The sequence below is a fragment of the Thunnus maccoyii genome, chromosome 13 (assembly GCF_910596095.1).
Source record: "Thunnus maccoyii chromosome 13, fThuMac1.1, whole genome shotgun sequence".
NCBI classification, from domain to species: Eukaryota; Metazoa; Chordata; class Actinopteri; order Scombriformes; family Scombridae; genus Thunnus; species Thunnus maccoyii.
The window spans coordinates 28,359,426-28,372,581 of NC_056545.1; positions in this window are offsets into that span (position 1 = coordinate 28,359,426).

Here is a 13,156-nt window from a genome sequence, read left to right on the forward strand (position 1 = left end):
TCTCATCCTGCCTTCTGTGCTGTCCAACAAGACAGCCAACCACAGCATGTACTGCATTCTCTTTGTTCTTCCACACAGACGTGAGATGAGAAGAACAATGATTGCATCCTTTTAAGAAAGCTGTGAGTCTGGCTCTTGCTTTGCGCCCTCCCACAGAACAACTTCTTTTGGCTCCCATGTTTATTTGCTCTCCCCCACCCAATTCCACCTTGTGTAATGTCTTGTTTCATTCCTGCATCAATCACTCAGCTCTCCCTCTCCTTGGGCATCGCCCACAGATTGATTACCTTTCAGGAGTTCAATGTAATGACAGGAGGCCAAGCTAATTTCTGAAGTGATAAATGGTGAGCTAAGTGACTACAATCCACTGGAAGGCAAATGGTCCTCAAGCTGCTCTGTGAAGTGGCCCCAGTTGTTTCTTTAATGGCGTACTGAGATAATGTTAAGCAAAAGGAAAGACAAAGACTGTCACTAAGCATACATCCAAGAAACAAAGAGATGAAATCAGCCAGAATGAGATTATTGCTGCTTTCCTTTTAAAAGTTCTCTTTTTGAAATAGAGCCTTTAAGGCCCAATTTGTAGTGCTAGAGTTGCAAATGCTAATGAAACAATGTCACATCAAGTAATACTTGAAGGTAAAAGGGTCTTACTGATCTAAGATGTGCATAATCATTGAATTAAACCAGGCCTACAGTTAGAATTATGATGAATTAAGAACAAAAGAGCATCTGTGAAACTCCAGATTTCAATCTTTTAAGCTGGTGAAGCAGTTTGACTGTATAACCCTGCTGCTTACCTTACTTTCAGCAAAAAAACAGACATCAGGGCTTAACATTTCTGTGAAGCATTTTTGTCACAATTCTTCGAGGATGTGATCATTCTAAAATTAAGATGACAAATAAAAGTCCATATTGCATGGTACTTATGGAAGAGGCTGTACTGTACTGCCATTGTCCTCTCTAGACATCAGCTTCTTTGCAGAGCTTTCATGGAAATAAAAAGCTCCACATATGGCTCAGTGAGCAACAGTTGCACCAGAATATATTCACCAAATAGCTCATATAACTTTTAAGCTGAAATACTATCCCCTCTACACATCAAATACTCTATTCAATTGTTTTCTGCTGATAGAAAAGTCTGTGGACAAGATCTAACTGTTAACACAACTCCAGGCTCTGCTGTGTATGACACCAGCTTGGTCTGTTATGTTTTTAATGATGTTTATTTAAAGCTTAAAGGATTTCAGCTCAGAAAGTTTAGGGGATTTCAGTTTTCTGATTATTTGCCTTCTGTGTTTTCTCATGTACTAAGAATACAGTTTCAGAAACACTTCATAATCTCTCCTCTAATGCAGTCAACTACTTCCACTGAGGAGCTCCTCATATTTGGCAGTATACCTTTTTTGCAGCTAAAGTGCAACATTGCAACTCATAATTGCTTATTTGTGCATGGCCGAAAATTTAATGTGATGGATCCATTAACTGGAAATGTTTACAGATATATGATCATTGTGTGACATAGCAAACTTCTGTGAGTCATGTTGTTCACTATCATACACACATGAAGGGGAAAGAAGGCTGCATGTATGTAAAGATGAAAATCTATGATGTTCTTGTTTTGGTTTCTTTTATGCACTGCGCAGACAAAACAATTTCATGGCTGCAATGTTGTGCTCCTTCAATTTTCTATAGATGAAGTTAGATTTTTTGGTAGATATCAATCTATTCATTGCTCATGCAGAGACAGCATAAGAAACCAAGTTATTTTACTTATTCCAAACAAATCATGAACATAAAACTGACAAACGCCTGCACGTCAGAGTGTTTTTACTCTTCAAATACAATTAAAGGTCTTGCAAATGTCAAAGCTTTCATGAACTGGATATAGCTTGAATTACATCTACGTCAACCAACAGAAAATTATATGACATTTATATGAAAATCTTAGAAGAGAAGACTCGTATTTATAGACAGAACAGCGGGTTGGCTTGAATCAGCCTTTTTTTTCCCAACATTGATGGTAAAATCTCTGGCTCAAAGGGGGAAAAAAAGCAATTTTACTGTTGTCATGGAAAAGGTCTATCAATGATCCCCTGTGCCAGTGAAAGCATAAGTACGCCAGTCATTATGTGCATTAGTAGCAAATTAAATACATCAGCTGCAAGTTCCATTCCCTGGATGTGCCGTGCTCTCTATCTGCCTCTGCTCCATGATAAGAATCACTAGATAGGATAACAAAAGGGAGCCCAATTTTCGAGCAAGCATTCAATTTTGAAATCTATCCTCTAATGAGGGTTGTTGTTGGGCTGAACTAAATGTCAACTAATGGATCTGTTCTCAGACAGTCATCTCCATTGGCCCACAGTCATCTTAGTCTCTTACCCTGCTCATCAGGGTAAGTACAGTATGCAGACAGTGCAGAGGCAGAGCTCACTCTGCAGGCCCTCAGCACACAAACTCAATTCTGTTTTAATGTCATCTCCCACTCGTAAATAACTTCAATGGGTCCCAGGCGGTATTTAATAAAACACATCTGATTATGTGGGAAGGGGAGTTTATTAAAACTGTATTTCTTCCATACGCTTTGTGATTTTGGCATGCACCTTGATTCAGGGCGTGTGACAGGTGCCATTATTCCTCATCCCCATCTCTCCCACTTAGCCATCCTCGTCTTTTTTAAATAGTACCTTGTGTCAGAGGAGGGTGTTTCAGGATGTTTTCTCCTCATGTTATCTTGTTAGAATAGAGGACAAGTAAAAGGAGAAGCTCTACACAATTAGTGTAACCTACGATTATTGTGTCTAATACGCTTTCTGTATTCTGAGGAACTGGAGCCTCCAATAAATCTCACAATAAATCCATGACAAGTACATGATGGTGAGCAGAGGAGAAAAATACATCTGTGTAAAATCAATAAATTGCTTTGTGAAACTCGATCAAAAGCTGTTTTTGTGTGGATGGTTAACGCTAATACATTTCAGACATCTTGTGTTCGCTGAAAATAGGACGCACTGTAAGTATCATGCAGAACACGAAAGGAAGTTTACAGAAATCTCTTTCTAGTCACGTCAGTTGTTGTACTGACAAACGGTTGAGTTTTTTCCACTGAGAGAAAATACATGAAGAGCAGTGTTTCAGTGACATCTTTTGTGTTATATTGTGTCTTTTTATATAACATTATGTGGAAAAAATAACCTTCAGTGCTTTTGCAGCACAGATGTTTAGAATAAAGCAGGGGACTTCTACAATCCCCTCTTCTAGTGGTTCATTTTCTTCATTACTGAGTATAGAAAAACAGAAAATATATAGAAAATCGTATACACTCCTCCTGCGTTATTAGCCACACAGAGAAATATGACCTTTGTGTGGGCTTGTGTTTGCCATTGATTAACTCTCCATGCGACATTCTCCATTTCTTCCTCCAAGAAATCAACCACAAATGTGATCAATGCCCTTAATTAGATGTCAGAATGCTGCTCGCTCTTAGTTTCTGCTGTTTTGATGTGGTTGATGGTTCGCTATTAACAAGATTTAATCTTGATGATATTTTTCCTCTAATTGGTCACTTTGAATTCAATTTCCACAGAAATGCTGTGTTTCTGTGGGGAATGTCTACTAGCAATAGTCAAATAAAAGAGCAGGTATACTGTATCTTCTGTAATCCAGAGCACAACCTCTTCGTATAAAAGCACTTTACCAGTTACCTCAATACACTCTGAGAATAAAGCAAACATTAACAACTAATTATTATCTCCACATCCATGTAAAGAATGTCAAATGTAACATCTGATCTGTAAATCTTGATAATTTTCTTGTTCTGACATACTGTTGGATTTTTTTATCCAGTGAAATTGACCTTATTGCAATTTTATTAATACCATCTTAATAAAATGACAGTCCTTCATGCCTTTAGGATGCGCTCTGCAGCAAGAACACACTACATCCACATTTACGTGATCAAACAAACAGAACTCTTCTCCTCTGCTGTGCAGTGAAAGCTGACTCAGCTTTATCAGCAAACAATGCATAACTGTGAGTCAGTTTACACAATGAGCTTTGAACACTGATACAGTTTGATGCTCCCTATCAATCTCTAAAGTAACTAAATCTATCTCATGTTCAGTCAAATACATTAATACATACTCATATCTGCTTACAACTACATTATGGTGATATATCATCATTTATTAACTGTTTAAATACTGATTATATATTGCTTTTAAATTCTAAATGGTCATTTAACTGAACTGACTGATTTCCTGTTCACATGCAGTATTTAAAACTTGTTAGATTAGTGTTACAAAGTGTCAAGTCTGTGCCTTTTTTTTCTCATTCCTTTATGTAACATCAGCTTGTTAAGCCTTGTTCAAGCCTCCACACTTATACTAATTATGTACCTAGACCCTTTGTGATAACACGCTGTAAGGTTGCTTGCTGACTGCAATCAGCAGCGCCTTCAGAATATGTTTAGTCAAGGCCAGACAAGGCCAGTGAAAATCCTGTCGTGATACCATAAAAAGTTATAGCATATCTGAAGTTTGGGTTAGGCAACTTAGACGACTGACTATTAATGTAGGGGATTATATGATATTCATTAGATTAGCTAAGACATCATTAACAAGCCAATGAGATACCTATTTGAAGAGTAAATCAAGGGTATTGGACTTAACTGAGATAGAGATTAATTCTAATCAGATAACAAAGTGCTTTTTCACTCTTTTGTGTCCAGGATTTCATGGTATATTATTCACATTATTATTTTATTCTTTTTGGCTTAAAAGAGTATTTTATTTCAGATGTTAAGAACTAGATAGTGAAAAATTAGGTCCCCATAGGTCTATATATGCTGTATATCATAAAACATTAACGTATGGATATAAAGATTTAATCTAATTGCAGAGGAGGAGAAGAACAAAGCCCCACTATAGTGGCTCACAGGGGCTGCAATGTTCATTATAGTACACAATACAAAAGGAACAAACAACATATTGCCAATTTTGCTCTTCTCACAGCCTTATTGGAGCTGCTTTTTTATCCCTGTATTTCTTTTCTTATCTGTTTTATGTAAAGTGCTTTGTAACATTGGTTTGACTACACAAACCAATGTGTCTAATTACAACCTAATTAGACAAAAAAAAAACACGAGGTGCAATTAAACTCTTTTAAAGAAGACCCAATGAAACGAGATTGGAATAAATTCTATGTGGAAGATGTAAACGAATCCTATGAGACATTTTTGTCCATAACAACTGCTCTCTATGAAAAAAATGTCCTCTAGTAAAGAAACAGAAATTTGCCGAAGAGCCATGGCTAACTAAAGGAATACAAAATACATGCAAGAAAAAAAAATATATAAAGAAATATTATATATAGAATATAACAAAAGAAGTAGAAGATGCATACAAGTATTAGGACAAGCAGCAAAAGGGATTATTACGGTAATTTATTGGAGGACAACAGAAACAATATGGAAAAAAGGAAAGTATTGAATGACATTATTCAAAATGGAACTGGAAAAACAGGACAGACAACCTATTTCCTGAAAAAGAATAATACAGCTATTAATTATATGAATTTAGTTGGAGGTGAATTTAATGATTTTTTTGTCAATGTTGGTCCTGGTTTGGCTAAGGAGATTGCAAAGACTAGTACTAGAGATGGTGTGGAAAAGAAAAACTATTAATAAATCCATGTTTATAAGGGGAATAGATGAAAAAGAAATTATTGATATTGTTAAAACATTTAAGAATAAGAAATCTACAGACTGGAATGGAAAAATATTATTGAGTGTGTGGTAGAACCTCTTACACATATTTGTAATCAGTCTCTACAAACTAGTGTATTTCCAAGCAAAATGAAAACAGCTAAAGTCATACCAATATATGAGGCTGGAGACAGACATGTACACTGCTTCTTTTCTTTCACAGTTCTCTAAAATATTGGAAAAAATATTCTTTAAAAGATTAGCAGACTTTATCACAAAACATAATGTACTGTGTGAAGCAATATAGGTTTAGATCTAAAAGGACAACTTCATTTGCACTCATGGAATTGTGGTGGATATATCAATGGCAATAGAAATAGAAAATAGAAAATAAATATGCAGTGGGGGTATTCCTGGATCTCAAAAAGCATTTGATACAGTTGACCATGACTTATTATTAAAGAAATTACACAGATATGGAATTAGAGGGGTAGCACTCTCTTGGTTAAGCAGTCACTGGGAGAATAGGTATCAAAAAGTGCAAATAAATAACTGTAACTCACAACGACTGAAGGTTACTTGTGGGGTTCCCCAGGGCTCGGTGTTGGGACCATTGTTGTTTATTTTGTACATAAATAATATGTGCAAGGTTTCCAAAATATTAAAAACTATGTCATTTGCAGATGATACAAATTTATTTTGTTGTGGTAAGAATTCGGAACAACTTTTGGATACAGTGGAAAAAGATCTAGAAAAGCAGGTTTGATTCTAACAAATTAACACCGAGTTAAGTAAAACTAAATTTATAATCTTTGGTAAACGTTTAACTAATTCAAACAGGAAACTGATGATAAATCATGTTGAAATAGAAAGAGTGACTAAGATTAAATTTCTTGCAGTGGTAATAGATAATAAATTATGCTGGAAGCCACATATAAATTATATAAAAGCTAAAATATCAAAGTCAATTGCAATATTATATAAAGTTAAAGATCTTCTAAAATTAAGCTTTGTTATACACCCTATACTTGTCCTTCATAGTCCCACATAAGTAACTGTGTGGGACTATGAAGGACAAGTGTGTGGACAAGTGTGTGGAAATACATATAAAACAAACACTAATCCAATCTTCATCCTTCAAAAGAGAGTCATAAGAATTGTAAACAAAACCACTTATAGAGAACCAACAAACCCACTCTTTATTAAATTAAAGATTCTAACACTTAAACATTTGGTCGACTTTAAAACCGTTCAAATCATGTACAAAATATAGTCTATATGTAGAATTGTGAAGCAATTTAAATGTATTAATCATTTTTTATCATCAGTGATTGAACGAGTAGTAATGTAATGTAAAAAATGAGACCTTCCCTGACTTTCACGGTTGTCTGTAACAGCCTGTGGAGCAGAACTAAGGAGCAGAAAACAAGCTTTAGAGCGATAGTAGAACATAGCTTACCCCTTTTGTTTTTCCTGTTGGTAGTCCAAAGCACACATTTCACAACAAAACTGCAACGTGTTGCTCCCCGGCCACATTACGTTGCTCCCTGGCCGCAACATGTTGCTTCCTTGCCATAGTTCACTGAGCCTATCAATGTTTAGTAAACATGGTTAGTAAAAAAAAAAGTTGGCAGTTTGCGGGTCAAGTCAGGTTCGGGTGGCTGATTGACGCATATTCGTGTGAGTGTTGGGTGGTGCAAATTGCAAAAAAGGATCTCCTGAACATTTTGTGCTTTAGTAGCCATAATTCAAATTATGTATGCTTCTTCATTGTAAGGTTTAATGATATCTGACAGGATGCCCTCATACTCCAAAAAATATGGCTGTTAACAGCCAATCAGCTTTCAGTGGTACTTAGACAAGGTTAGCAATGGACAAGTGGCACAAAATCTGATGGGTGTTTGCATCTATGGACTTGGAAGTAGTGTGTTAAATTTGGGAGGAATCGGCCATCAGGGGGCACTATAGCTACAACTGAAAATACCAGAAAAATGTAACAATAGATTCTCATGCTGTAGTTTATCTTTGGATATGTGCTGGATGTCACATGATTCCTCTGGTTATGACAAACAATTTTGCCAATTCATGCCAAATGTTTCAATTTTCCACCATTTTGAATTTTGTCTGAATTTGTTTTTATACTACTTCTCCTTCAAATTTTTTATCATATTTTCTCTAAATTTGGCACACAGAATATCTGGATAGAGCTGCATAAAAGTACTTTCTGATTTTTGATATTTAGCACCATTTTGCTGTAAAGAAAATTTGTGGGCTGGGCCTAATTGGCAAAAATTGCAATAAACAATGAATACATGATTCTATCTCAACCAAATTTAGTAGACATGTGAATGTATGTACCCTGAAGGACCATATCAAATTTGGTGGTATTTGGCCTATAGGTGGCTATGTCAACCTGATAACTTCAAATGAAAATTTAAAATCATTGTTCCATATCTCACACTGATCAAGCACATATAGGTTCATACCTATGAAATGCATTGTTTATTACTTATGACTTCAAATGCATGGCAACACAAATGCCTACAAGAACATATATTCTTCTTCATATTTGGCGTTATTCATTGAAGTGCTTGGACCTTGCTCATTGCTGCTTGCAGCTATATTATTCTTATTATGACTGGTATTTTTTCTTTCTTTAATGTTCTTGTTTGGCTCCTTAAACTATAAATAAAATGAATAGTTGAATTATCCTTTTGTGGAGCTTGACTGCCCATAGTTTATTTACTTGTGGACATTTTGATGAGTGGTTTTGTCCTAAGTAGTGAGCTCATTGAAAAGTACACAGCACCTCAGTGGCTCTGCCTAGGTTTGAATTTCCATCTGACTTTTTAAAAGGGCACTTTTTGTCATGCAAGCCCGGAGGGTTGGGGGATGGGGTGGGGATGGGTTATTTTAGCATGGGGGCCACGGTCACTTTTGGCCCTCCCCTTGAGGGCCCTATTGACTGCAATGACTTCTGTGTCTGCTGTTCATGGCTATTACTATGTGCCACATTACCCCGATCTGAACTGCAGTTTTTCTGTCTGCATATTAAGCAGAAATAATGGAGCTTGGAGAACCTTCTCTTTACGACGGGCCTTTGGGTGTTCCATTCATCTTTGAAGGAGCATCAATCCCCTCCCCTGCTGTTATTCTGCCGTAGCTCCTCTAAGATCAACGGCTCAGTGTCACAGGCCTCCACTGCTGCAGACTAGAATATGGGGGCTGATGGAGGCTAACTTCACCCTCTGGCAGCTGTTCAGACTTAGAGGGCTTTTTCTTGAAGGCTGACTCTTAGCTGCCCAAAATGACAACAAATCCTTTTTTGCCCCCTGTGGGTGCTGTCTGTGCCACTTTGGATAACATCCTTGAAACGCTACAGCTCCTTGGGGTCTGACTTTAAGGATGGCCACTTAGGCTGCAGGCAGCGCATTTGGAGGACTTTGGGGAACTGCAGTTAGAATGGCGGCTCTCAAAAATTTTGAAGCTGTTGCCCCTTTTAAAATGAAATTTTAATCTCTTTCCTAGCTAGAAGATACACCCTATTTTGAAAACCTCAACTAATTATTTATTAATTATTATTGTTAATTGTAGTCTAAGGGGAAGAAGGAGAAAAGAAAAACATAATTGCCAAATCAAAACACATTCTTTCTGGTTCACCTCAAGCTCTACATTATTAATGAAAAAACTCAGATTGTTTTTGATTTAGTTGTGGGCTTTGCTCAAATCAAGCACTTGGGTTGTTCATTCAACCACTTCATCAAATAACCACCGTGAGATGCCTGGGCATCTGAGTCTCAGTCTTTCTGGAGTACTGAAGTGCATATTTATAAGAGTACAAATAGAATCTGAACCAACAACAGAAAGTGACCCCAAAGTCTTATGTTTTATAGTGTAAACAGATGCATAATGACTTTTAATAGCCAGCCATTCCTGGCTGCTTTAAGTGCTTAGTGTTACAAAATGACCTGAGAGCACACAAGAGTCTCGACTGATGCTCATATCTATTTTTTCATGTGAGTTCGTACTTTGAGTGGTGTTTCATAAAGCAAGAATACCAGTAAAGTCAGGCTTAATAAAGCAGGCTTATTTTCGGGAAACTGGGTTCAATAAAGGAGTTTTATATATGTGTGACCCTTACCATGGAAATATATCCTTCCTCAGTTTTAACCAGTGTTACAATCAATCTGCCAGAGAGAAACACAGTGTTATTCTCTAAAGTTCCTCCCCAACAGTTCCTATACTGCTGCACCGTGAACAGAAGCCAAAATTTAATTGCAGCATTTATCACATTTTTCAAATTCGACATGTCTACACAGTACTCCAGTCTATAATGTATGTGCTTTCAAATGCACTGGAAATACTGCATGTATTTTTTATTCCTCATTCTCAGTATCATGTCATAAAATAAACAAAATTAAACTGACCTAGAGAAACTGTTTTATTTGAACTACAATAAACAATGAAGCTGTTATGTCTTGTGCAAACCAGGTAACATAATCAAACTGATAGAGGACATCAGTTCCAGTTTTCAGTGTGAATTGATGTGATCCACTACAACGAGCTGGCTTCATGAAATCCTGGATCAGTTTATCAAGCTCATACTGTACAAGATGGGTTTCTCATAAACAGATGTGCTGTTCTGCGTCTGTGTATGAAACACCCCTGTGGTTTGCTGGATTAGGAATGAAACAAACATACCACAAAAAAAAGCAACAAAATCAAATTTAATTGGACCGAAGAGGCCAAATGAGTCTGATGCTGATTAAAAGGCCACTTCCTCCACTGCTTCCCTACCACCATTACTGAGGTAGATGTCTTTATGTAGTAACGATGGCAACCTGATGAAATCTGAACTTCTCTGATTATTTTTTCAAAGTCTGATTGATGTTTTGCATGATTAACTTGTCAAATTATTTTCTCATGCACAAATATAATTAATTAAGGGATGTCACTTACTCTGCTGTGCTTGCTGGTTTGATCTTCTTGCTCATTAGACGATCACACATTATAGTGCAGCATCATGTGTACTTGATATCTGACATTTCATTTATTGGACTTACTACAAGATTAATCTCCTCAAAGCTGCATTGGGCAACTTTGTTCATCTCCAGCCAGAAAATGGCAGTGTGAGCAGAAAGTATTTCTAGATCCACGGTTCATGTGACTCAATTCTAACAAACTGCACACTGTATGTCAGTGTTAACCAAAGGAACCAAAGAGGCAAAAGATGACACAACATTGATGAGACCACCTTTCTCTGTACTCACTGCTGTTCAGAATACAGTCTGTATTTCTATCTTAAGAGTCATTGCATTACTTTGTTCTGGTGAGATGTTATCAGAGCAAATAGGACGAATCTGTGGCGTCTCAGCTTGGATACTCTTCTCTGGTGCAGACACATCTAGTTATTTAGTCTAATAACAGGGGTGCATGTATACATAAAATTCTTGATAAAAATAAAAATAAAAATATCTAACACATATTCATCTATACTGATTTCACATTTTCAAAACTGTTTACACAGATCTTTTTACCAAAATGCATCTTGGCACAACAGTTAGTCTCACATCCAAAATGCACTAATACAACCAAAACACTACATCTATATCTCAGGATCAACTCTCGTACACTCACAACATTTGTCTTCCAACACTTTGTCACTCATTACACACTACTTGCACCTTAGAAAACACTAACAACAGGTAGCATTGTCTTTAGGGTATCTTTTATTTATTTAGAATAAACCAAAAGTCCATTACAACAAAAAGAAGGGCTCTTCTTTATTGTATGGATTGTGCTACCTTATGGTAGAGCCCCTTTATGTTCCAGAAATGGGTCAGAAATGCTACATTATGCTTCAATAGACTTTTTTGCATAGATCAATTACAAGTGCACAAAATGAAACTAAAGTAATTCCAATAATGTAATATAAAACTATACATGTTACCACAACATACATGTATATAAGAGAGCTACAGATACAGAAATACAACAGTGCTAGTCAACCGTGTCTACTGCATTTGTCCACAAATTCTCATCAACATTACACCATATGTCCTCTCTTGCAACACACCTGGGAAATAATCTTTTTGCATGCCAGAAACCTGTTTTCTCATTCCCAGGTCATCAAATACCAATGCTTTGTCAGGCCCCTCAGCGTCTCATGCAGACATATAAGGTACCCTTTGGCATCTGTATAGTGATGCACTAGGCTTTCAACTAACTCCAATGTTAACCCAGCTGTGGCAATTTGAGACGCATAGAGCAACTGCTCCGGCTATATGACTCCAATGTTAACCCAACTGCAACTTGTTGAGCATCAGTCCCATTGGAGAACCGAGGGTAACACACACACAGCTTTGGAGTGCTTTATTGGATGACATGGCTCAATATTATTACTAACAATAATAACCATGTTTTAAGAATGAGTATTTCATATTAAATATCCTCAGCCACATATTCTTGGAAATATAAAATTAAATGAACAACTTTCAATTAAAACACTTTTTGTTGACAGAGACAGTGACTTTTGGATTTCGGATATTTGTGATTGCGGACGATCGGCGGCACTTTGAAATGGAATGAAGCCCACCCACAGCAGACAACCCAAAACAGTAATTGAACAGGCCAAGTCCACTCACAACACAATGCCCTTCCCTAACCCTGACCTGCCTTTGCTCTAACTTGCATCATATTTTGTACCATGGCCATATAAATGGGATGAAGACATTTAGTTGTCCTATTATGAAATGTGATTTTTGTGTCTGAGACTCACTATTTATGTCTACAGTGAGGGGATCTGGTGGCTCTGTTATGCTGTGGGGGGCATTTTGCTGGCATGGTTTGGGTCCACTTGGGAGTGGTCTCTTCCAGGATGACAATGCCTAAATTCACAGGGCACGAGGGATCACTGAATGGTTTGATGAGTATAAAAATGATGTGAATCATATGCTATGGCCTTCACAGTCACCAGATCTCAACCCGTTTGAACACCTACGGGAGATTTTGACATGTTAGGCAGCGCTCTCCACCACCAACATCAAAACACCAAATGAGGGAATATCTTTTTGAAGAATGGTGTTCCTCAGCCTTAGCATTGATTCTACAAGTCTCTGAACTCTACTGGAGGGATGAAAAGCATAACAGAGCCACCGGATCCCCTCACTGCAGGGGTCTAGCATTCAGGCCTTTACCGGTTTTTCCCTTAATTTGTCACCCGTCTGTATCTATCTATCTATCTAAAAATGATCTGTAACCCCACTTTGTCTATACCAACAAAATGACATAGACTATGTTATCAAATTAGAAACATCATTATCAGTGTATAAGGCGTTATATCACTTTAATTATTGTTAAGGGAAGAAACCAGGCTGCACAGATGCCTAGGCATATAAGCATATCCAGTAGGCTTCTGACAGGAATGCATAGGCTGCTATTTACACAGCCCTG